We start from the raw sequence: 26,347 nt of genomic DNA, 5'->3' as shown, positions 1-26,347 counted from the left end.
GTGCCAGCCCGGCGGAGCCCAATCCCGGACATGGGTCAGCCGGACGTCGTCGCGAACGGGTCGACGGCGAGGATGCGGGCCGGGCATCGTCGAGAACAAATACTATATGCCCGCAAAAAGTAACATTTTTTAAATGATTGGATTGTGATAACTAAAATTATAAGAAACTGGAAAAAAATCGATCATCGTCTAACAATTTGACATTAATCTAATTCATCTAGCTAAAACTAATTCTAAAATTTCTAATATTTCTATATATATAACTAACATTTCTAATATTTCTATAACCAAAAAACAGAAAATTGCTAACATTTCTATAACTAAAATTATAAGAAACTAAAAACTACCATTTCTATAACATTTCTAACATTTCTATAACAATTTGAAATTAATCGAATTCATCTAGATAAAACTAACATTTCTAAAATTTCTAACATTTCTAACAATTATATATACAATTTGACATTAATCTAATTAATTAATTAATTCATCTAAAACATTTGTATAAAAAACAGAAAAAACAGAATCGTGTGTGTTTCTGTGTGTGTGTGTGTGTGCGCGCGCGCGTGTGTGTGTGCGTGTGTGTGTGCACGCGCGTGCGCGTGTGCACCCTACGGCGCCGGTGGCGCGGTGGCTTCGATTGGAGGGAGGAGAGGGGCCGGGGAGAGGGGCTCACGGCGCGGGCGACGGCGACGGCGAGGCGACGGGACGGCGAGGCAGAGGGGACGGCGACTGGGCGGCGGCGACGAGGACGGACGGCGACGGGGGCGGCGACGAGGGGCGGCGGCGACGGGGCAGAGGAGAAGAAGCAGAGGGAGAACGAACTGCCGATTTTTTTTTGAAGTGTTTTCTTATATAGAACCCACCTTTAGTACCGGTTGGAGCCACCAACCGGTACTAAAGGTCTGTTTTGGCCAGGCGAAGCGGCGGGAAGCGCACACCTTTAGTACCGGGTGGTGGCACCAACCGGTACTAAAGACCCCCCTTTAGTACCGGTTGGAGCCACGACCCGGTACTAAAGGGGTGCGGTGGCGCAGGTGCGGTGCGGGCAAGTTTAGTCCCACCTCGCTAGCCGAAGGGCGCCCGCACCTGCTTATAAGCCCCGCTGCGGCAGCTGTCTCGAACTCCTCTCTATTGCAGGCCTTCTGGGCCTACCTGTTCTATGCTGCCATGTGGGCCTATTGGGCCTTTGCGGGCCTGCATCCTGGCCCAACAACAGGTCGGGTTTCTAGTCGTATGCAGGCCGCTGTGGCGCAGTAGGCGGGCTTTTTTATTTTCTTATTTTTTTGCTTTATTTATTTTTGCTTTATTTATTTTTGAGTTGTTTTTTGCTGTATTTAGAGTTTCTTTGTGAATATTTTTGCTTTAGGTACAAAAAATTACAAACTTTCTATTAGTGCCGGTAGTTTACAAATTTGAATAGTTTACATTTTGAATTATTTGAAATTTGTGTGAATCACTAGTTTGTGAATAACTTAACTTTGAAAATAGATTTTCAGTGATTCTTTTTTCTTATGTTTAATATTAGTGTGTTTTATCATTATATTCAATTTGGTAATGCTTAGGTTATTTAAAAAATGAAATGCCTTTGTAACGGATGAGTTTTCGTCCGAAACCCTGATACTTCGAAAGAGATTGTCCATTTTATACACGAAGTGCATCCAGTTTTTGCGGTAACCCTCTCTACTTTTTTGCACATGCTATGTGGGTGAAATTATGATACCATGCCAACTTTCAACCTTTTCTGAGTTCATTTGAAATGCTTTTCAATTTCAGGGTCATTTAGCTGAAAAAATCAGTAAATGCATGAAAGAATTTGTTTGCACATAAAATTTCTTCGCGTTTCAAATGCCAAAACACATAACTACCCTAACTATTACAGAGATTCCCTCCTGGGTGTGAAACACAGAAGAAAGTGATGATAGTGAAGCCGATCACATCCCAGATCTTTGGGTGTGAAACTTTTTCTTCGCGTATGTCCCTTTGCGCCGTAGCCATGGAAAATCTTCATCATTTAACTGGATGCTCGGGTCAATATTCACTGTGAATGGAGCAATTTCATCAAACTTTTCATAATCTTCTGACATGTCTGTCTTGTCATCCACTCCCACGATGTTTCTCTTCCCAGAAAGAACTATGTGGCGCTTTGGCTCATCGTATGATGCATTCGCTTCCTTATCTTTTCTTTTTCTCGGCTTGGTAGACATATCCTTCACATAGAAAACCTGTGCCACATCATTAGCTAGGACGAATGGTTCGTCTGCATACGCAAGATTGTTGAGATCCACTGTTGTCATTCCATACTGCGGGTCTTCCGTTACCCCATATCGTGTCATATTGACCCATTTGCACCGAAACAAAGGGACCTTCAAACCACGTCCATAGTCAAGTTCCCATATCTCCTCTATGTAACCATAATATGTTTCCTTTCCCGTCTTGGTTGTTGCATCAAAGCGGACACCACTGTTTTGGTTGGTGCTCTTCTTATCTTGGGCGATCGTGTAAAATGTATTACCATTTATCTCGTACCCTTTGAAAGTCATTATATTCGAAGATGGTAACTGGGACAGCGAGTACAGGTCATCTTCAATAGAGGCGTCATGCATGGTACGTGTCTGCAACCAGCCGGCGAAACTCCTGGTTTGTTCACGTGTAATCCAGTCATCAGACCGCTCCGGGTGTTTGGAGCGTAGAAAATTCTTGTGTTCGTCCATATACGGAGCCACCAAGGCGGAATTCTGTATAACTGTGTAGTGTGCTTCAGTGAGAGAATGTCCGTCCATACATATTTTTTGATTCCCTCCTAGCGTGCCTTTTCCATCCAGTCTGCCCTTATGCCGCGATTCAGGAACACCAATCGGCTTAAGGTCAGGAATAAAGTCAATACAAAACTCAATGACCTCCTCATTTTCATGGCCCTTGGAGATGCTTCCTTCTGGCCTAGCACGGTTATGAACATATTTCTTTAAGACTCCCATGAACCTCTCAAAGGGGAACATATTGTGTAGAAATACAGGACCCAAAACGTTAATCTCTTCGCATAGGTGAACTAGGACGTGCGTCATGATGTTGAAGAAGGATGGTGGGAACACCAACTCGAAACTGACAAGACATTGCACCAAATCATTCTCTAACCTTGGTATGATTTCTGGATCGATTACCTTCTGAGAGATTGCATTGAGGAATGCACATAGCTTCACAATGGCTAATCGAACGTTATCCGGTAGAAGCCCCCTCAATGCAACCGGAAGCAGTTGCGTCATAATCACGTGGCAGTCATGAGACTTTAGGTTCTGGAACTTTTTCTCTGCCATGTTTATTATTCCCTTTATATTCGACGAGAAGCCAGACGGTACCTTAATACTGAGCAGGCATTCAAAGAAGATTTCCTTCTCTTCTTTGGTAAGAGCGTAGCTGGCATGACCCTGATGTATGCCGTCTTTTCCATGCATACGTTGCTGGTCCTCCCGTGCCTCAGGTGTATCTTTTGTCTTCCCATACACGCCCAAGAAGCCAAGCAGGGTCACGCAAAGATTCTTCGTCACGTGCATCACGTCGATTGCAGAGCGGACCTCTAGATCTTTCCAATAGGGCAGGTCCCAAAATATAGATTTCTTCTTCCACATGGGTGCGCGTCCGTCAGCGTCATTCGGAACAGGTTGTCCGCCAGGACCCTTTCCAAAGACTACCTTCAAATCCTTGACCATATCATGTACATCAGCACCAGTACGGTGGCGAGGCTTCGTCCGGTGATCCGCCTCACCTTTGAAATGCTTGCCTTTCTTTCTTACGGGATGCCTGCTCGGAAGAAATCGACGATGTCCCAGGTACACATTCTTCCTACAATTGTCCAAATATATACTGTCGGTATCATCCAAACAGTGCGTGCATGCGCGGTATCCCTTGTTTGTCTGTCCTGAAAGGTTACTGAGAGCAGGCCAATCATTGATGGTCACGAACAGCAAGGCCTTTAGGTCAAATTCTTCCCCCATGTGCTCATCCCACGCACGTACACCTGTTCCATTCCACAGCTGTAAGAGTTCTTCAACTAATGGCCTTAGGTACATCAATGTCGTTGCCGGGTTGCTTAGGGCCTTGGATGAGCACTGGCATCATAATGAACTTCCGCTTCATGCACAACCAAGGAGGAAGGTTATACAAACATAGAGTCACAGGCCAGGTGCTATGGTTGCTGCTCTGCTCCCCAAAAGGATTAATGCCATCTGCGCTTAGACCAAACCATACGTTCCTTGCGTCATCTGCAAACTCCTTCCCGTACTTTCTCTCAATTTTTCTCCACTGCGACCCGTCAGCGGGTACTCTCAACTTTCCGTCTTTCTTACGGTCTTCTCTGTGCCATCGCATCGCCTTGGCATGCTCTTTGTTTTGGAACAAACGTTTCAACCGTGGTATTATAGGAGCATACCACATCACCTTGGCAGGAATCTTCTTCCTGGGGCGCTCGCCCTCGACATCACCAGGGTCATCGCGCCTGATCTTATAGCGCAATGCACCGCATACCGGGCAAGCGTTCAAATCCTCGTACTCACCGCGGTAGAGGATGCAGTCATTAGGGCATGCATGTATCTTCTGCACCTCTAACCCTAGAGGGCAGACAGCCTTCTTTGCTTCGTACGTACTCTCGGGCAATTCGTTGTCCTTTGGAAGCATATTCTTTATCATTACCAGCAACTTTCCAAATCCCTTGTCAGATACACCATTCTCTGCCTTCCATTGCAGCAATTCCAGTGTGGTGCCCAACTTTTTCTTGTCAGCTTCGCAATTCGGGTACAACAATTTCTTGTGATCCTCTAACATGCGCTGCAACTTCTTCTTCTCCAAATCACTTGCGCAGTTTCTCTTTGCATCGGCAATGGCCCGACCTAGATCATCAGCGGGCTCATCTGATGCCTCTTCTTCAGCTTCTTCCCGCATTGCCAGCTCAGCTTCTTCCCCCATTGTTGTATCATCGTATTCAGGGAACCCATGGCCAGGATAGCTGTCGTCGTCCTCTTCTTCTTCATTGTCTTCCATCATAACCCCTCTTTCTCCGTGCTTGGTCCAAACATTATAGTGGGGCATGAAACCGGACTTAAACAGGTGGACGTGAATGGTTCTTGACGTAGAGTAATTGTGATCATTCTTACAGACTAAACATGGACAAGGCATAAAACCATCCGCCCGCTTGTTTGCCTCAGCCGCAAGCAGAAAAGTTTGCACGCCATTAATGAACTCGGGAGAGCATCGGTCATCGTACATCCATTGTCGGCTCATCTTCATTACACAACACCGAATAGACCAAATTAATACAAGTTCATACATAAAGTTCATACAAGACTTAAATGCAACAAACAAATAACTCTCTAACTAAAGAATTTAAATGCAACAACAAATGCGATCAAGATCGCAACTAAGGTAACAATTGATCCAACAGCATAATGATACCAAGCCTCACTATCAATGGCATATTTTCTAATCTTTCTAATCTTCAAGCGCATTTTCTCCATCTTGATCTTGTGATCATCGACGACATCGGCAACATGCAACTCCAATTCCATCTTCTCCCCCTCAATTCTTTTCAATTTTTCTTTCAAATACTCGTTTTCTCTTTCAACTAAATTTAACCTCTCGACAATAGGGTCGGTTGGAATTTCCGGTTCACAAACCTCCTAGACAAAAATATCTATGTCAACTTGATGGGCATAATTTGTCATAAACACGAAATGCAACAACTAGTTTTAAAAGAGAATATACCACATCCGAATCATAACAAGGACGAGGGCCGACGGGGACGGATATCAAAACCATGGCACTATGTATAACAAACAACGTACGGGTAAGATAATTATACGAGTAACTATATATCCAAATCACACAAACATCAATTTGGTAATGTAAAACATTCATGAACAAGAGGCTCACCACAAGGTGGTGCCGGCGACGGAACGGTGCGGGCGATCGACTGTGGTTACGACGGAGATTTAGAAGGCACTAAGTAAACCACGCCTACATATGCAAACTAAGTGTTAGTTTTGACCACAAATTGCATATAAATCAAATACTAGCACATATATTTTCTACCAAATTACTAAACTCATAAATTAATCACTATACAAAGCATTGCAAGAGCTAATCTAGCAATGAGAGATGAAAGGACAAAGTTGCTAACCTTTGTGATCATTTGAATGGATGGGGGCCTTCAAATCTTGACAAATTTTGGGCAAAATGTGTGATGAGCTCGAGAGGAGAAGAGGGGAAGAACAGAGAGGAGAGGGGAAAGGGGAAGAACAAAGCGAGCTCGGGTGGACGAAGGGTTTATGTAGGACGACCTTTAGCACCGGTTCGTGCCATGAACCGGTACTAAAGGTGCTGGAGGGGCCCCGGACTGACAACATCCTGCCACCACTCACTTTAGTACTGGTCCGTGGCACGAACCGGTGCTAAAGTTCGGCCACGAACCGGTACTAATGAAAGCGGCTGGCTAGCCGTTGGAACCGGCACTAATGCACACATTAGTGCTGGCTCAAAAGCAAACCGGCACTAATGTGCTTGACATTTGACCCTTTTTTACTAGTGACCGTCGGAGCTTCACGTGATGCGGTGCGCGATGAGGAGGAGGAAGAATCATCTTCGGAGGAGGAAGAATCGTCTTCCGAAGATGAGGACGAAGACGAGGACGAGGCTTGATGTGTCTTTCGTTTGTGTCATGAACTTGGTTTGCATTTCGAACTTGGTTGGATGAACTTGTGGGCATGAACTTTTATTCATCAACTTATTTGTGTGAAATTTATATGTCATCTTCATTGCATTTTGAATGTTTGAAATCCATTTGTGTCCAAAATGCAATATATGCAATGCTCGGCGAGTCGCGCGCGCTGCATTTTAGCGCGGCTGTTGGAGCCAGCGCTGCAGGCCACGCAAAACCAGGCAAAGCGCACGCGGCAAAATAGTTTTTAGCGCGCGGCGCATTGGGCGGCTGTTGGAGATGCTCTTAGGCTGTCCCTTTTGAGAAGCAGTGGGTCAAATCCAAAGCAGCATCTCTTCCTCCTTTCTTTCAGCATAAAGATCACATGGATGTGAGGGCTAGAATATTGGTACGTACGTTGTGTAGGTGCCTATGCTAGATGCGGGTTGCAGCAGGTGTACAAGTGAGAGTGAGACATGCAGATGATTCCACCGTACCTTTGCTCATGTAGAACAAGGCCGTGGCAAATATTTAAAAGATTGCCGGTCGCCAAAAGAGCTGGGCATACTCTAGTACCTGGCTAGCTAGGTTTGGCCCATGCACATAAAAAACCAAAGGGTTCGGTTTATTTTGGATTTTGGAGTGGACTGGAGTGGAGTGTAATGTAGTGTATTTGAACTTGCTGATTCTTCTGGTTTTCAGTTAAAAAATGCGGTAAATATGGTGTAGTAAACTTTTGGTAACTTGTGTCACATGTAAATTAGTCTAAGTACCATAAGTGTATAACCTTAGTGGTAGGTGTGGTAGATCCAAACTGTATCTGTAGTTCTGTACTACTCCATCCGTCGGGAAATACTTGTCGGAGAAATGGATGTATCTGGACGTATTTTAGTTCTATATACATCCAGTTTCATCCATTTCAGTGACAAGTAATTCCAGACGGAGGGAGTAGCTGCCATTTTGCCATTTCGTACACTCGAGCTACATCGATCGATCCTTGTCAGTGTCCAACAGAATTGGAAATGTCTGTCCTTGACTAATTAGAGTAAGCCTGGCTGTCAAGGATGCGCTTGATGATTGAACATCGATCCGGGGATAAAACAATATACTTTCAAACATAATGACTTGAAACCTTCATTCTTCTCAGTGATCGACCACAACTAGCAAGCAAACCAATGATTAGACGAGCTAAAATGCCAAGTTGATAACTTGACTAACTGAACTTGCTTACTTTAATGAACGTGGCATGTAGAGTATGATCTGTATATATTTGGGGCAGTTGTTTGGGGTGTGGCCGGCTACTGCGCCGAAGCTTCCCATGGTCAATAACTAGCACTTATTTAACTCACTGCACATCTCCTTTGTTCATTGTGAGTGCATGTGTGTGTTCCGCACTGAACTAAATCGCGCTCATGTTGGCACCTTGTTAATTTCGTTGGGCTTATCTACATCACTGTACATTGTATGAATAACTTTGGATGTTGGTTATTGGATGAAGTCAATTCTCGCTGTAGAGAGTTGGCAATTTTGAGCATTGTTGATCATTGAATATGTTGAAGGAAAAGCTTCCTGGAATATGTTAACGAGTCTATTTAAACAAGTTTTCAGTTTCAAAAGGAGAGAAAATCACTACACCAAATTGTGTCACATACTCTAAAGAAAGAAAAAAAGGAGACCCATGCCATGATTTTCAAATCTTTTCTATTTAGTAGTCTAAGTTTCTCGATGAGGATAATTAATTCGGTCGTTGTGGTCGGACTCTATTATGGATTTCTGACTACATTCTCCATAGGTCCCTCTTAGATCTTCTTTCTCCATAGTGTGTCAAAAACGCTCTGATATTATGGGATGGAGGGAGTAGAAGATTATATAGCTAAGTTTAAGTACATTGACACATTGTACACAAACTTCAAACACATATTCTAGCGCATGCACCCACGTACGTGCTCACGGGCGCGGCGACTGAGGCTCGGCTTCCTGCATGCCTCTATGTTGTTCTCTACCTTTCGTGTTGGTCGATGCATGCCTCGATGTGCACTTGTGCAGCAGAAGCGTGCGGCAGGAGCTGGCTCACACGATTACAGGACTACTCCTGCGTCCGTGTGGTCAACGTGGATCCTCGTGCAGTCGTGCCCGTGTGCCATGCATGCATGCATGGGTGCAGTTATCTATCCACTGCGACGGCCGAAAAAACGCACGCCTTTTCGGCCCTTGCCAGGGACCGTACGTGTCCCGGCCTGCTCAGGCTAGCGATGCGTACGTGGTCGCCAACGACTCATCCCGCAACACAAGGTCGCAACGTACTCACAAGCGACATGAGCCCTATGGTTGGCGGTTTTTTTTTGCAGGCACTTTGCGCCGCGTCAGTTTAGGACGGAGGGTAACGGACATAGCAGTAGCACAGCATGCATTACTAACTGCATGGATTCTAAGTAAGATCTGTACATGGAATGAAAACACAGCAGCACTTGCCCAGTACGTACCGACGCGTATGTATCTATCAAGTTACCGACGTAGGTACGTACGTACATGGAAGAAGAATACAAAGGCAGCTTGCATGCGCTGGAAGGGAGTACGGGAGGGACGCTTGTCTCGTCGTCTCGTCGCGTCGGCATCTCAGCAACTAGCACTGCACATGCTCCTCCTCCGTGCCATCCGTTCGCGGTCGTCGTCGTCGTCGTACGGGCGAGCGCACGGCCATTCCCTGTGCTAGCTAGATGCTGCCTAAACCATACCGCAGTACCGTACCGCCCTTCCTCTGCCCGCCCGCGCCCATCTTTTTCACCGCGCTGAAAAGCAAAAAAGTTCAAGCAAAAAGAGCGCGAAAAACGACAGGGCGAGGCAGGGGCGGAGACAGGGGGTGCGAGCAGGGGTCAGACACCCCCCATCGCCTCGCCCACCCTATTAGGCCTCGTTAGGCTTTAGTATAGTTGTAGTTTATACGTATATTATGGCTGACCTGTTGTTCTAGTTATACGTGTGTGTAGCAGCGCTAATGGCCTAGCATGGCAACTTCTCAGCCCAAAGGCCCAAAGCATCCCTAGGTGTACATACGCGTGAGAAAAAAGATTACATCCAGATCCAGCCGTGAGATCGTGTAGTTAATTCCCTAATCCTTCCCGTAATTACGTTCCTGCCTTCTAGGTCTGCTGGCTCCATACGTACGTCTTTGCGCCGCCGTCGCCGTCGCCAGTGACGGCATAGCCTGCCGCTGCTTCCGCCGTTCTGGTTGTGGCACAGCCGCACAGGGCAGAGGGCACTACACTCCCGGGGTAATTGAGAGAGATCACAACTACTCGTCTGCTACAGCGCGTCACACATCAACAGATTGACTTCGAAGGAATTCTGGTTTTCGTTTTTAAATATAAGTCTTTGTAAATATTTCAATATGAACCACGTACGGATGCGTATAGATGCATTTGAAGGAAAGATTCACTCATTTTGTTTTGTATGTAATCTAATGTGGAATCTCTATAAAAACTTATATCTAAGAACGGAGGGAGTAATCCTGAGTCATTACAATTTGTTTCAAATCAACGATTTTATTTACTAATTAGGTAAGATTGTAATTTACAAATATAGTTTCACTTCTTGTTTAATGCTTCATGGAAAATAGATTCATTGTACAAGCTCATTGTTTCGAAATATTACTTAGAACACAAATCCACTTGAGGAGCAAGCTATTCTGCATGATAATTCACTACTAGGGAAAACCTTATACACAGAATCTTAGCAGTAGCGAGGATAAGGAAACCACACTACTGACGTAAATTTAGCAGTAGCGCGTGTTGTCGAAACCGCGCTGCTACAAAAATCCACCGACAGTACCCACCAACCTAAGTTTACCAGCAGCGCGGTGTCACGATGCGCGTTACTGCTAATGCAGTAGTAGTAGCGCGCTTTTTAGTCACGTCGCTGCTGCTAATTTTGAAATTGTCCACACGGTTGGCCCGTTTAGCAGTAGCGCGTGTTCGGAAAGCACGTTGCTGCTACATCCTTAGCAGTAGCGCTCTTTGCCACCCACGCTACTGCTAAGGCGCACTATACCCCACCACCTTTCCCCACCCGTCCTCCCCTCCCCCATCTCCTCTCCTCCCTTTCCCCAACCTCCCACATCCTCCCTCTCTCACTCTTCTTCTTCCTCAAGACTTCTCCCCCCATTACTCTCCCTCTTCTACCTACCTTTCTCTCTCTTCATTACTCCTAGCTAACTACACCACCTCCATTAATGCATCTCCTTTATCTTTTTCCTTCCCCCTCCACTAGTTGAAGTTGTCTCCTCCCAAATTAGCTAGCTAGGTAGATGTAGCATTTAGTCAAGTGACCTATTTGCCTCCTAATTAGATCTATCTTTGTCAAGAAGAGCTTTGTGCACTTTTGATCTCCCTAGCTACATCATCATCTCCACCGTGCATGTGCTCGATCTCGAGATAGCTAGGTGATTAAAATTTCATGCTTTTGCAAAATGGAGATATGTGTATGTGTGTGTGATATGATAATTGGGCAATATGATGGAAATTGTGTGTGTGGCATGAGTTGACACCAAATTGTGCTTTTGAGTTGCCTATGTTTTGCCGAAATGTCGATTTATTTCCGTTTCGGCGAATTCCGGGCAAATTCTAGATCTATATATGTCCTATTTTTAGGGAAGGTCATGCCGAATTTTTGTATGACTTTGATGCATGCACGCATTTTTATAATCAATTTGTTTATTATTACCGTGCAGACGTTCGTGATGGTCAGTGGAACGATGGTGGACAGGTGGTTGCGGTCGGCGGTGCTGGACATGAAAGAAAATAATCGGACAGAGGTTTTATGTCCGTGTAGCAGTAGCGGTTTCTGTATAAAAAGAAAAGTGAGAGAAAATAAAGGAAAAGAAAAAGGGAAACTGGTATAGCAGTAGCGCTTTACTGAAAAAGAGCTACAGCTAGTCAAGGTAGCAGTAGCGGTTTCTGTATAAAACCGCTATAGCCGTCTGTAATAGTAGTAGCGCGTTTGCTCTAAACGCGCTACTGCTACGTCCACTTAACCCAAAATCCTCACTCTCTGCTTCATCCCGCCTCTCCCCCCCCCAAATCCCCACTCTCTCTTCCCTCGCCGCTCCCCTGCGCTCGCCCCGACCCCGACCCCGGCCTCGGCTCCGACCCTGGCGCTCGCCCGACCCCGGCGCTCGTCCCCGACCCCGACGCGCAACGCCTCCCTCCTCTGCTTCCTCTCCCCCCAACCTCGGCCGTCGTCGGGCCTGCCTCCTCGCCCCTGCACCCTCTGTAAACCCCCCAGCGCTCCTCCTCTCTCTGCTAGCTAGGGTTCTTTGGTTAATTTACTTAGGTTTTAGTTAGGGCAGTAGGTTAATTAGGTTATCTATTTAGTTATGAATTTAGCTAGGTTTATTTAGTTTTGGACATGTCATATTTGGAAAATGATGATTATGTGCAGGGTAAATGATCCGAGTGGCCTATGTTACGCCGGAATGTTGATTCATTTCCGTTCCGGTGAATTTCAGGCACTCGATATGTCCATTTTTTAGCAAAGGTCATGCCGAAATTTTCCGTGAATTTTGGCATGATCCGAGTGCTGAGAGTTGCTGGGAAACGACATTCCGGCAAACATAGATTTCTTTTTTATGTCATTTTCATTTTTTCATACTTTTAGAATTAAACGAGGAGACTTAATCATAGGAAACATGTCGAACAACGAAGAAACTGGGCCTTCTGACCAAGATGCAGACGAGATGGATTATGAGGGTGAACAAGAGTACCTCGACTATTTGACTGCTAAGCAAGGTTTGCAGGTCGGCCTCGATGATGGTACTGACGCCGACATCGACACCGACGGCGCCGGCACCGATGGCGGCGCCGAGACCGATGGCGGCGCCGAGACCGGCGGGGAAGATACCGGCGGGAAAGGTACCGGCGCCGATGCCGCTACCGAAAAGAATAAGCCGAATAATCAGAGGATATGAAAACCTAACAAACTAGGGATTGGACGACTAGTGATCACAAAGATGGCACTGGCAAGTTTGAGCCATTAGAGCCGGAAGAACCTCGCAAGTGCTATGGGAACCAAGTAGGATGCATCCTACGGGAATGCGCGAGCATCAACGATGATGACTTAAGGAGTAAAGAACATTTGACGCAGTTGCTCCTGACGAAGTTGCACAAGAGATTCAAGTTCCCCGACCGGGATGATAACATAGAACAACCGTGGGATGATCCGAAGATGAAAAAGATTAACAATCACGCCATGGGCATGTTCAGCAATGATTTGGCCTCCTGGAAAGGGAGGGTGAAACGAGCTATTGAGGCTGAGGAACCCCTGTCCAAGATTCTGGAGGAAAATCCGACACTTACGGAAGAGGAGTTCGAAAAGTTCAAGGACACTTGCGCTACCGAGGCAGCCAAGGCTAAGGCTGCGAAATTCAAGAGCCTTCAGCAAAGGAACACGGGGAAGCATCACCTCGGAAGCCGTGGCTACCTCGGTAAAAGGCCCATATGGGATAAGGAGGACGCGGAACGTGAAGCCGCGGGTATCCCAGACCCCTTCGCGAAGTTCACCAACCCCTTGGAGCGTGACTTCATCAGGGCCCGCTACAAGTGGGACAAGGAAAAGAAGGTTTTTTACACGGACAAGATCACGAGGAAATTGATTAGACTACTGGTAATTACTCTTTTACCACCTTACATTTAGCTCCATATCTAGTCGACTACACATTCCTAAACGGTTCACGCTCCTTCTGCAGGAGAAGCAACACCAGCTTGCAGCTGAAAGCCCTACTTCTCCGATGAGGCCCAAGTGGGACACCCCTCTCAACCGGGCCTTGAACGAACTTAAGGGACTCCCTTTGGGCCAGCGGCCGCAATATGGCCGTGTGCACGGCGATGGAGACGGTGCCACGTGGAAGGTGTTTTACAACGAGGGCCCAGAGGCCAAGAAGCAGAAAAAGAAGTTTAGTCAGGCGGACATCGACGCGAAGGTGAAGCTTGCGGTCGAGAAAAAAACAGCTGAGGACGCGAAAAAAACAGCCGAGGACAAAAATGAGTTGCTACAGCAGGCAGTCAATGCAGCTGTAACTGCCTGCAGAAATGATTTTGCTACTAACTTGGTTCCAGCTATCATCAACTGGACGAAGGAAAATCCAGACAAGACGGTACATGATTTCCCGTTGCCCAGTTTCGCCGGGAGCAACTCCATGAACAACAACACCATCGGACCATCACTTGCTCACGCAACCGGGCCTCCTCTCGCAGCCGCTCCCGCTCATAGCAACCCGTCCTCAGTCTCTGGCGCGCTAGGTGGGCCTTCGTCTTTGGCTGAGCTCGACGCCGTCACGGTAATTACATGTCGCACCAACATATATATATATATATATATATATATATATATATATATATATATATATATAGAATATTCCATTTTCGTTGCCTTTCGGATGTTTTACGCCACAGACATATGTGTTTGCAGGCCAAAGAAACCCCGTGCACCATACTCTACTTGATCAAAGTCCAGAAGGTGGACGTGGGAAAGGGGATGATAATGGACCCCTTGCAACCCACGTTCCACAACCAGCCGATCCCCGCTGGGCACTTCAGGGTTAGCTTGTCCAGTGTGAAATCGGGGCACGAGGATTTGCCTCCTCCAGTACAGCATGTGGGAGAGGACGACGAGACCCCGCCGCGGATTGGAAGCTGCAAGGGTTGGGTGCTGCTATGGCCGAAGAATCTTATTCGTCTGGAGCCGGCCGAGAGCACACCAATAACCACACATCAACAAGCATGTGCGGAGACCACCACCCCGCCTACGCAATTACCAGCTCCTGTAGTGCCGGGTGAGGGCGGCGGACGACATGATGAAGGGGGTGCAATAGTACTGGCTGATGTAATTTGTCCTGTAGAACAGAGAATGGATGATGAGATGGAGGTCGACCCTATGGGTTTCCTCAAAACAAACGCGTATGACTGTGACATAGATATGATGAGTCAACCATATGACGAATCGGGCTATCAGCATGGTAATGAGGATATGGATGATATGCCCGGGCAGGAAGGTCGTAGCAGAGATTGCAAAAAGTCTCTCTTCATGAAGTCCTCAGAGGACACGCCTGAAGATGCCGCCTCAACACAGGCTCAACTAGCCAGGCGCGAGGGTCGTACAGTACTTAGCCCGGGAACACTGGGGCAGGGGTTAAGGAAGGGTATGGAAGGTGTGCCCAAGAAAAAGGAGAGGAAGAAATCAGGGAAGATAGCTGCCTCCAAACAAGCCAGAGCACATAGCAGCCAGACGATGGATTCTGAAGAGCGTGTACCCATGAAAGGTGCGGCCATGTTCCATCTCACGGGCGAGCCAATGCTACCGCCGAAACCGCTGGAGGCACTATCAGGGGATCTCAGGAGACTGCACGACCATGTGCTGTCGACTGAGAAAAGCCTACTAGCCTCAAAGGATCCAGGATATCCGACATACGCGGCTCGTGTGCCTGAGGGGAAGTGCTACGTCGACACACGGCCCGCGGAGGTGTTCTTCCTGCGGTTTGACCATATCTTTGAGATGTTTCTGACAAGGTGGCTCGATTTTACAATCGCCCGCCTTTTTGCTCTACATATGAGCTCCGTCATGAAGATAGAAGTCTCGCAAATCTCTGTGGCGGATCCGTACTACATGCACGAGTCTTTCTTGAGTCTCGGCAACCTTGAGCGTGAAACTGCTAGGGACTACCTCCAAAACTTCATGGTACAGAATAAGGACCAGGAAATTGTCCTCCTGCCTTATCATCCAAAGTAAGTCAGTTCCGGACAACCCTTTCGTACATTCCAATCATTCCTTCTCACTCATATGGAGAATAATTTGAGGTGTCTTTTCCCCGCAGCAACGGGCGCGCCGTCCTTATCGTTCTTTACCCGCGAGTCTCCCACGCCATGTATTTTGACCCTTCCAGAGACTACGAGAAAAAGGACTACACCCACATAATGAATATTCTAGATGATGCTCTCCAAGGCTTCAGCATTAGAGGTGGCCACGTGCAGATCAGGAAACAAAGGAACAAGAAGATCGGTTTCGCGCATAAAACTAACTTCTCCTGCATCCATGTCCCAAAACCAAGCAAGAAGGATGGATTCTACATCGTCCATCTCATGATTGAGTTCAACGCGGATCACCAAAAGCTTCGCATGACAAGCAGAAATGATGATCATATCCACAAGTGGCTAGAATCTCATGGAGAAGCGGATTATAAACTTAGAGATGACTTCTTTCGCATCCAAAGGGACATTGCGACGATCATCATGAAAGAAGTCGTCGATGAGAAGGGGATCTTCCACCTGAAAGTGCGTTATATCGACTAGAGGGGGGTGAATAGGCAATTTTTATAAATTCTTCACTGAGGAATTTGTGGGTGAGGAAATTCCTTAGCGAAGAACTACTTGCAGCGGAATAAGTACTCAAAAGTATGCATAGCAGAGCACAAGCATAGTCATCATGATGAAATGAAAACAAGCACAGAGTACAGAAAGCGTAAACACATGATAGCACATGATGAAGACAAACAGACTGAGGAAATTGAGAAAGTCTTTAGTCAAAGTCTTCAAACACAGATATGAATAATTGCACAACACAGGAATGAGGAAATGAAAGAGTTGAGGAAATGAAACCAGTTGGCTTGGTGAAGACAATGATTTGGTAGACCAGTTCCAACTGCTGTCTCAGTTGTACGTCTGGTTGGAGCGGCTAGGTATTTAAACCTGAGGACACCCAGTCCCGGACACACAGTCCTCACCGTATTCTCCTTGAACTAAGGTCACACAGACCTCGTCCAATCACTCATGGTAAGTCTTCAGGTGACTTCCAAACCTTCACAAACTCGGTCACTCGGCGATCCATAATTTCCTCTTGGATGCTCTAGACCATGACGCCTAACCGTCTGGAAGAAGCACAGTCTTCAAAGATAACAAGCGTCGGATCCACACAGGATCAATCTCTTCAGTGATGCTCAATCACTTTGGGTTTGTAGGTGTTTGGTTTTGGGGTTTTTCCTCACTTGATGATTTTCGCTCAAAGTCCTCGGAGGATGGGACGCTCTCAAATGACAAGTGTCAGTTTCTCTCGGAGCAGCCAACCAGCTAGTGGTTGTAGGGGAGGCTATTTATAGCCTAGGGAGCAGCCCGCATGATAAGACATAAATGACCTTCAATGATATGACCGTTAGGTGGGTAGATATTTCGGGACAGCTGGCGCATAGCACAGCAACGGTCGGAAATTTGAGTATCAAATTCCTCAGGGCTATCATGTTCCTCACTGTGTAGGCAATCCGCACTGGCGAATTCCTAACTCCTTAGTCAGAACAAATTCCTCAGAGACCAGAAGAACTTCGTCTCTGTCACTGAAGAATATGACTGAACTGTATGAGATTTCCAATGGCTTCACTCGAAGGGATTGGTAGGTGTAGGATTTTGAGTTGAGCATCACATGGAAATTTTTCCTTAGTATTTCCTCGACCCCCTTTAACAGTACGGTGTTTCCTATGACTCAAGAAAGAGAAAATGAAACTATGAAAATAAAAGTCTTCACGCTTCATGTTCCTCAAAAGAATACCAAGTCTTCAAGGTCACACCAATTTCTTCACTTTCAAAGTCTTCAGAAATCCAAAGTCTTCAGTCGAAGAACTTCATTTTTAGGGGTCGACTTTCTCTGTAATTATCAAACTCCTCATATACTTATAGATCTGTGTACACTCACAAACGCATTAGTCCCTTAACCTATAAGTCTTCAATACACCAAAATCACTAAGGGGCACTAGATGCACTTACACCACCACGGCCCTATATCGCGAGCTGACATCCGAACTGTCATAGGCATGCAACGTCTAGACCTCACGCCGTTCAAGAAGCTAGGGTCCATCCTCGATGATACGGAAGGATGAAACTTCTAGTGATTTACGATGCCGATGATGATGATATGTGTCGGTTGAACTTGTATACTTTCTGTATCGATGAAACTTTGTGATGTCCACGGTCCCTGCCGAACTTGCGTAACGCTACTTTGTTAGTTTGCCTACGATGACCTGCGTACCTCTACTTAATTAGTTTGCGTACTATATGTTGCATCTAGTTGCTAACCCTTTCTTTTTCGTGTTGCTCTAGTATATTTTGTGGCATATGATTGTACATCCTCTTGATGAAGATGCATCTCTAACAGGTACCTAGTTTCTTGATGGCGAAGTGCTATGTCGTGTACGAAGGGAAGGTTCCGGGAGTGTATGATGAGTGGCATGAGTGTCAGGCGCAAGTGCAGGGGGTCTCGGGTGCCAGCCATAAAGGCTTCAAAAGCAGACAAGAAGCACAAGCTAGTTACTTGAGGTTCAGGCGAGCGCGAGAGAGGACTCATGACCGCCGCCTCATGTACTGCATAGTTCCACTATCACTCATAGTGATAGCACTTCTCGCGTATATCATTGTTTAGATGGATGACGTTGTAGTTGCAAGTATTCGAGACTTGCATGTATCGCTATTTTTGAGATGATGACGATATACCACTTTGTGTTGGATGATAATTATGATGAGACTATTTGTATGTATATTCTATGATTACATTTATGGTCTCGCAGCGATTTGTATGTGTATGATGATGACATTTGTATGTGCTAAAGATTCGTGTATAAAGCCTGTTCAAATACAAAACAAATATGCAGAAAAAAAACAAAAGCTACTAAAATTAGCAGTAGCGAGTGAAGGAAAGTTAGCAGCAGCGTGACAATAGCAGTAGCGCGTTCGACCAAAGAGCGCTAGAGCTATTAGCAGTAGCGAGCTTCCACGCAACACGCTGCTGCTACACTTGTATAGCAGTAGCGCGGGCGCGCACGCGCTGCTGCTATGGGTTAGCTGTTGCGCCCTATTAATAGCGCCGGTACCCGCGCTACTGGTAGGCCAAAAACCCGCGCTGCTGTTAGGCTTTTCCCTAGTAGTGATTTGAACCCATGTTATTATCAAACATATATTTTCATTCATATCAATTCTACTTTTGAGACTTTTTTGTGTGTGTGTTGTGTGTATCAGAAACGATTATTATCTTTGTCGCCCCCCTTATGCCTAAATCCTGGCTCCGCCTCGCAAGGGCAGTACGGTCTTTACGCAACGGTTTCGAATGATTGGGCGAGCGGCGCTCTCCCGCGCCAGCTCCATCCTGCACAGTGCAGACGCAGGACAATCGATCGATCAGGGCCGCCTGCATCTGCATCTGCATGAGCGCGGGAGGATGCACATCGCCAGCTGCAGCGGCTACCAGTGCTGCCGGTCCCTCCGCCGCTCCCTCCTCAACGACGTGGCCCCGGCCGGCGCCCAGCTTTACTCTCCAGCCGGCGCGGCGGGAAAGCCATCCTCATTTCTGTCCCGGGGTACGTACGGGCGCGGGCTTTACGCGCGCGCGTGGCGGAGTCACGGCCCCGCCGGCTCGGGCCGAGCATGTGCGCTAAGCTCCTCGAGGTGACGCGTCGGGCGCGCGCATGGCGGGCTCGGCGGCCGCTGCCCGGCCTCGAGCTCAACGTGGGGGATAGGAGTAGGAGAGCGCTCGAGCATCGCACGCTCGATGAGTGCGTGACCGACCGGGGATCGAGCAAGCAAAGCTATCCTCGCCTCTGGGAGCGGGGCGCGCCGGCCGGCCGTTACGATTGGTTGGTTAGCGTACGTACGCAGCTCGGCGGTACGGCGAAGCGCGCGCGCCGGCATAGAATATGGGGGGAGACAGCAGGTGATCTTCCCGTCCCGTGCATCAACGGCAAGGCCGGAGGAACCAACGAGGAAGGAGCATGGTACTTGCAGTAACAATGTCTGTCCAGCCCGTTGATGCTGGCTTTGCGGCATTTGATATCTGAGCCGCTGAACCGGCCAGGAATCCAGGACCACTTCCCTGTTTTGTATCCAGGTTATTCTAATTTTGGGGAAGCAAAACAGAATCGGTGAACAAAGAGAGACCCACGTCCCCGTTTGATCCGTCCACGTTCAGCTTCATCCCGCCTCCCAATATACTCAAACGAATGTGTATCGCCTTGCACCGGCTGGGCCATAATGCAGCGTCACAGCAGTAGGATCGGCGGACTAGCTCAATATGGTGTGCATTCGTTCATGGTCGTATAAGTAGAGCAATGCAGTTTTCAACAAGGCACTGTTTATTCATGGTCAGCCAGAACACATGCATGCTGAACAATCAGGTAGTTGACCTAGTATTACTAATTAGCTAGTGCTCTACAATCTGACCAGGACACCTCAGACTGAATCTGGCGTAGTACAAGTAGATGAAATTGTCAACGAGCAACCGTTGATCAACTACTACACTAGTACAAAACAGGGCTTTCGTCACAGGACAGTTTTCACATTAGTCCCGGTTCAGTCACGAACCGGGACTAATGTGAGCATTGGTCCCGGTTCGTGCGGCTAAAGCATTAGTCCCGGTTCACCTGGGCCCTTTAGTCCCGGTTCGTGCCACGAACCGGGACTAAAGGGTGCGATGCCCATTAGTACCGGTTGGTGGCACCAACCGGGACTAAAGGTTAGACCTTTAGTCCCGGTTGGTGCCACCAACCGGTACTAATGGGCTTTCAGGCATTAGTACCGGTTCATGGCACGAACCGGTACTAAAGGTCTCATTTTCAAACTCTACCCCCCCCCCCCCCCCCGGATCGCCTTTTCAGTTTTAGAGAAAACAAAAATAAGTTTTCCATGTGATATGTGGTCTAGTTATTGGGAAAATTAACAAATATGAATTTCGACTTTATTTGCAAAATCTCTCTGGAATTTCTTAAAATGGGCATAACTTTTGCATACGAACTCGGATGAAAAAGTTTTTTATATGAAAAATCATCTACTCGAAAAGTTACATCCGAATTTAACCGGGGAAACCCTGTTAAACATTTTCAAAATCCTCAAAAACCTAACAGAAAAAAAGATACGGGGCTTTTAAGATCTGGAGAGGCAAAAAAATTCAAAAAATTTCAAATTGTGGCAAACTGTGATCAAACAATGGTCAAAGTAATTATTCTACAATATTAGTGTTACTAAATAATTATTTCAGTTATTTTGAATTTTGGTCAAATCTGGTCAAACTGTGGTCAAACAGTGGTCAAACAATGGTCAAACTAATTATTCAAGAAATATTAGTGTTACTAAATAATTATTGTTTTTTAAAACAATAGTTTCAAACTCAAACAGTGAAATGTGTCACTTCATGCTCAAGCAAAATTCCTGAGGGTTAATAGGATTGACATCTTACTATTGTCAGGAAAACAACAAGTGTAGACTTGGAAACGAGGGAGAATAGAACCCGGAAGTTAAGCGTGCTCAGGCTAGGGGAGTGGGAGGATGGGTGACCGTTCGGGAAGTTAGATGATTTGGAATGATGAGGGGTGATTAGAGATTAGAGGATAAATTGAGCAATGATGAGGGTGGTGATTAGAGATTAGAGGTTAAAATAATTCAGAAATTTGAAAATAAAAAAAATTCGTAAAAAAAATTTCAAAAAGAAAAATCATAAAATTTCACACCAACCGGGACTAAAGGTTGAGCTTCAGGCTGCGTCCACGTGGACGACTTTTAGTCCCGGTTCGTGTAAGAACCGGGACTAAAGAGGGGAGGCATTAGTAACGACCCTTTAGTCCCGGTTTTTGAACCGGGACTAAAGGCCTTACCAACCGGGACAAAAGCCCCCTTTTCTACTAGTGCTAGAACACATGCTGAACGCAATCTGGTGTATGATCTGGATTAATTACGTACTAGGTACTACACGTAGAATCTGACCAGGATACCTCAAACTGCTAACCTCATATTCTCAGTGACAAGACAGTCATGGATCTAGACAGAAAATCCGCACTCCGTCCACGGTTAAGAAAACTATAAGATCTCCTCTGGAGCTTGCACATGCCAACATATTTCTTGATTGAGGTGACAGAACCTGCAGTAACTCGCTCGGTAAAGCTCCAAACCGTCCGCGCGCCCAAAATCTCACGTTGGAGGTATATACTGTATAAATTTACCATTTTGTTGCCTAGCTACGCACCGTCACCAACTACAGTAGTAATAATTAAGCTTTGCCCCCATACAATAACGGGGTCTCGTTTGTCCTCGCGCGAGTGAAGTGCGACACTGCATGCTGCGGCGTTTCAAACGTGTTCCGGCTTTCGCTAGTGCCGCCAAAGCTGCGAGTAATCCAAAGCTGCATGCCAAAAAGCTCTGATCCTGATTCTGGTCCTGATTCCTCATCCTGTACTGTTAGTAGAGAGTGGTATTGTACGATTTACGGGCAGGGGCGTTTGTCGCAAAGATTTCAAAGTTGACAGGGTTTTCTTTCTTCCGGCGGAAGAATGAAAGTCGATCTAGATGCCGCAAGGGGCGAGAAGCTTTCCGTCACCATTTTCCGGCAGCTCCTCTCCGTTGACAACCTCGGCGGTGAGAGGGAGGGGGTCATCGGATCTCACCTGTGCAGACGTGTTTAGCTATAGGTTTAGCGTCCTATTAGTTTAGGTCTGGGTGGTTCGATGTCTTGGCTTCGACGACGTAGAATAAAAAAGCTTCAGATATTTCTCAGACGAGATGTCCTGTTCTATGGTCGATGATGCATTTCAGAACTAGTCTGTTCAAGGCGCGACGGTATCCACATGGTGGGCTTGTGCCATCAGGCTTCGTCGTTGCGGCGACGCTTTTTCAACACCGACGCGGAGCTTGGGAAGTAGTCCAGAAGAAGATGTAGACCGTGGTCTACCTCAGCGGCATATGAAAGACGGTGGATCATGTGTTGGATTCATTGTTGGCACATAGCAGATACAGATCCTCCTCTAACGTCTTTGTCAATCGGGGGTATCAGATCTGGAGTTTGATGACGTGTCCAGGGTGCTGTCCCGACCATATTCTTTCAACAGCAATGACATAATTTTGTTGCATCTGGTCTTGCAGAACATCCTTCATCCTCCATAATCCCATGAAATCACAATTTGCTATCGATTTACTGCATCCAAACCAATGAGCATGTCGAATGCCTCGACATGAAGGTCACAAAGCATTTCTTTCCCTAACGGTGGTTAGGGTTGCATCTTTCCTCCAAGAAGCACCGGCGAGCTTGTGGATTCGCCTCCCCTCTACCAGCCGCTCCGGTGACCGGTGGCGGGGAGGAGAATTCCGGTGCCTCGGCTCCAGCTAGTAATTTAGGTTAGGGTTTTTAGTCCCCAAAGGGTAGCGTTCAGGCGGATGGCGGCGCTTCGTCTTCGTTGGTCTTCTGGGTTCCGACCCTCCTCGAATTTGTTTATATGGAGTTATGGACGGAACCGACAGAGCTCCGGCGTAGATTCCCCGTCTTCTCCTTGGGACGGTGAGGTTATAGTTTCTCGCCATGCGTGTGCGAGGCGAGATCTGATATCAGGCACTTCAGATTGATTCATGTGTTTAACGACGACGACTGCGGCTCCAGGGCGGTGGTCCTTAGGGGCACGTGCACGAAGACTTCCCGACTGTCATCGACAAGTCCAGGCCGACTGCAGTAGGGGAGCGACGACAACGGCACGTTCTGATGGCGGTAGTGGTCGTTCGGTGGTCCAGAGACCTCGATGTAATTTGTATTATGTTTGGGATACTTTATCACTTCTAATGAACTTTTTCAATAGTTATGGATGCTTTTTTCGCAAAAAAAAAAAAAGAATGCCACGGCATGATTGAATTAGTCGTTGCTAGCGTTGATGAATAAACCGTCATTCTCTTAGTCGCACTACAATGCGATCTTGGTCTATGGTTTCATCAACATTAAGCTATAACCATGGAATGAAGATTGTCTCAACATCAAGTTATAACCATGCATCAGTCGCCGCTCCCTTATCTGATTCGGCCTGACTTTGTCCAGTCCGGATGTCTTTGGAGGGAACTCTTCCTTTTTCGCACACCTCGGAGAAATTCGCAACTGAGTTGGCAGCCATGGAAGCTCTAGGAGGACCTTGCATCCCAGCAGAATGTGCCAACCCGCGTCAGTCAAAATTCTCTGCTAGTTAATTTTGAGGTGCCCACAGGCGTAAAGTTTAAACTACGCGCATTGAAGGCGGGGGTAGATTTGGCTGGGCTTTCTGTATCCAACTAACCACAATTCTGGTGCCTCGGCTCCAGCTAGTAATTTAGCTTAGGGTTTTTAGTCCCCAAAGGGCAGCGTTCAGGCGGATGGCGGCGCTTCGTCTTCGTTGGTCTTCTGGGTTCCGACCCTCCTCGAATTTGTCTATATGGAGTTATGGACGGAACCGACAGAGCTCCGGCGTAGATTCCCCGTCTTCTCCTTGGGACGGTGAGGTTATAGTTTCTTGCCATGCGTGTGCGAGGCGAGATCTGATATCAGGCACTTCAGATTGATTCATGTGTTTAACGACGACGACTGCGGCTCCAGGGCGGTGGTCCTTAGGGGCACGTGCACGAAGACTTTCCGACTGTCATCGACAAGTCCAGGCCAACTGCAGTAGGGGAGCGACGACAACGGCACGTTCTGATGGCGGTAGTGGTCGTTCGGTGGTCCAGAGACCTCGATGTAATTTGTATTATGTTTGGGATACTTTATCACTTCTAATGAACTTTTTCAATAGTTATGGATGCTTTTTTCACAAAAAAAACGAATGCCACGGCATCATTGAATTAGTCGTTGCTAGCGTTGATGAATAAACCGTCATTCTCTTAGTCGCACTACAATGCGATCTTGGTCTATGGTTTCATCAACTTTAAGCTATAACCATGGAATGAAGATTGTCTCAACATCAAGTTATAACCATGCATCAGTCGCCGCTCCCTTATCTGATTCGGCCTGACTTTGTCCAGTCCGGATGTCTTTGGAGGGAACTCTTCCTTTTCCGCACACCTCGGAGAAAATTCGGAACTGAGTTGGCAGCCATGGAAGCTCTAGGAGGACCCTGCATTCCAGCAGAATGTGCCAACCCGCGTCAGTCAAAATTCTCTGCTAGTTAATTTTGAGCTGCCCACAGGCGTAAAGTTTAAACTACGCGCATTGAAGGCGGGGGTAGATTTGGCTGGGCTTTCTGTATCCAACTAACCACAATTCTGGTGCCTCGGCTCCAGCTAGTAATTTAGGTTAGGGTTTTTAGTCCCCAAAGGGCAGCGTTCAGGCGGATGGCGGCGCTTCGTCTTCGTTGGTCTTCTGGGTTCCGACCCTCCTCGAATTTGTTTATATGGAGTTATGGACGGAACCGACAGAGCTCCGGCGTAGATTCCCCGTCTTCTCCTTGGGACGGTGAGGTTATAGTTTCTCGCCATGCGTGTGCGAGGCGAGATCTGATATCAGGCACTTCAGATTGATTCATGTGTTTAACGACGACGACTGCGGCTCCAGGGCGGTGGTCCTTAGGGGCACGTGCACGAAGACTTCCCGACTGTCATCGACAAGTCCAGGCCGACTGCAGTAGGGGAGCGACGACAACGGTACGTTCTGAAGGCGGTAGTGGTCGTTCGGTGGTCCAGAGACCTCGATGTAATTTGTATTATGTTTGGGATACTTTATCACTTCTATTGAACTTTTTCGATAGTTATGGATGCTTTTTTTGCAAAAAAAAAAAGAATGCCACGGCATGATTGAATTAGTCGTTGCTAGCGTTGATGAATAAACCGTCATTCTCTTAGTCGCACTACAATGCGATCTTGGTCTATGGTTTCATCAACATTAAGCTATAACCATGGAATGAAGATTGTCTTAACATCAAGTTATAACCATGCATCAGTCGCCGCTCCCTTATCTGATTCGGCCTGACTTTGTCCAGTCCGGATGTCTTTGGAGGGAACTCTTCCTTTTTCGCACACCTCGGAGAAATTCGCAACTGAGTTGGCAGCCATGGAAGCTCTAGGAGGACCTTGCATCCCAGCAGAATGTGCCAACCCGCGTCAGTCAAAATTCTCTGCTAGTTAATTTTGAGGTGCCCACAGGCGTAATGTTTAAACTACGCGCATTGAAGGCGGGGGTAGATTTGGCTGGGCTTTCTGTATCCAACTAACCACAATTCTGGTGCCTCGGCTCCAGCTAGTAATTTAGGTTAGGGTTTTTAGTCCCCAAATGGCAGCGTTCAGGCGGATGGCGGCGCTTCGTCTTTGTTGGTCTTCTGGGTTTCGACCCTCCTCGAATTTGTCTATATGGAGTTATGGACGGAACCGACAGAGCTCCGGCGTAGATTCCCCGTCTTCTCCTTGGGACGGTGAGGTTATAGTTTCTCGCCATGCGTGCGCGAGGCGAGATCTGATATCAGGCACTTCAAATTGATTCATGTGTTTAACGACGACGACTGCGGCTCCAGGGCGGTGGTCCTTAGGGGCACGTGCATGAAGACTTTCCGACTGTCATCGACAAGTCCAGGCCGACTGCAGTAGGGGAGCGACGACAACGGCACGTTCTGATGGCGGTAGTGGTCGTTCGGTGGTCCAGAGACCTCGATGTAATTTGTATTATGTTTGGGATACTTTATCACTTCTAATGAACTTTTTCAATAGTTATGGATGCTTTTTTCGCAAAAAAAAAAAGAATGCCACGGCATGATTGAATTAGTCGTTGCTAGCGTTGATGAATAAACCGTCATTCTCTTAGTCGCACTACAATGCGATCTTGGTCTATGGTTTCATCAACATTAAGCTATAACCATGGAATGAAGATTGTCTCAACATC

Source organism: Triticum aestivum, chromosome 7D (genome assembly GCF_018294505.1).
Source record: "Triticum aestivum cultivar Chinese Spring chromosome 7D, IWGSC CS RefSeq v2.1, whole genome shotgun sequence".
Classification (NCBI taxonomy): Eukaryota; Viridiplantae; Streptophyta; class Magnoliopsida; order Poales; family Poaceae; genus Triticum; species Triticum aestivum.
The sequence above is the reverse complement of the archived record's forward strand: the minus strand, read 5'-3'. Positions refer to the sequence as shown.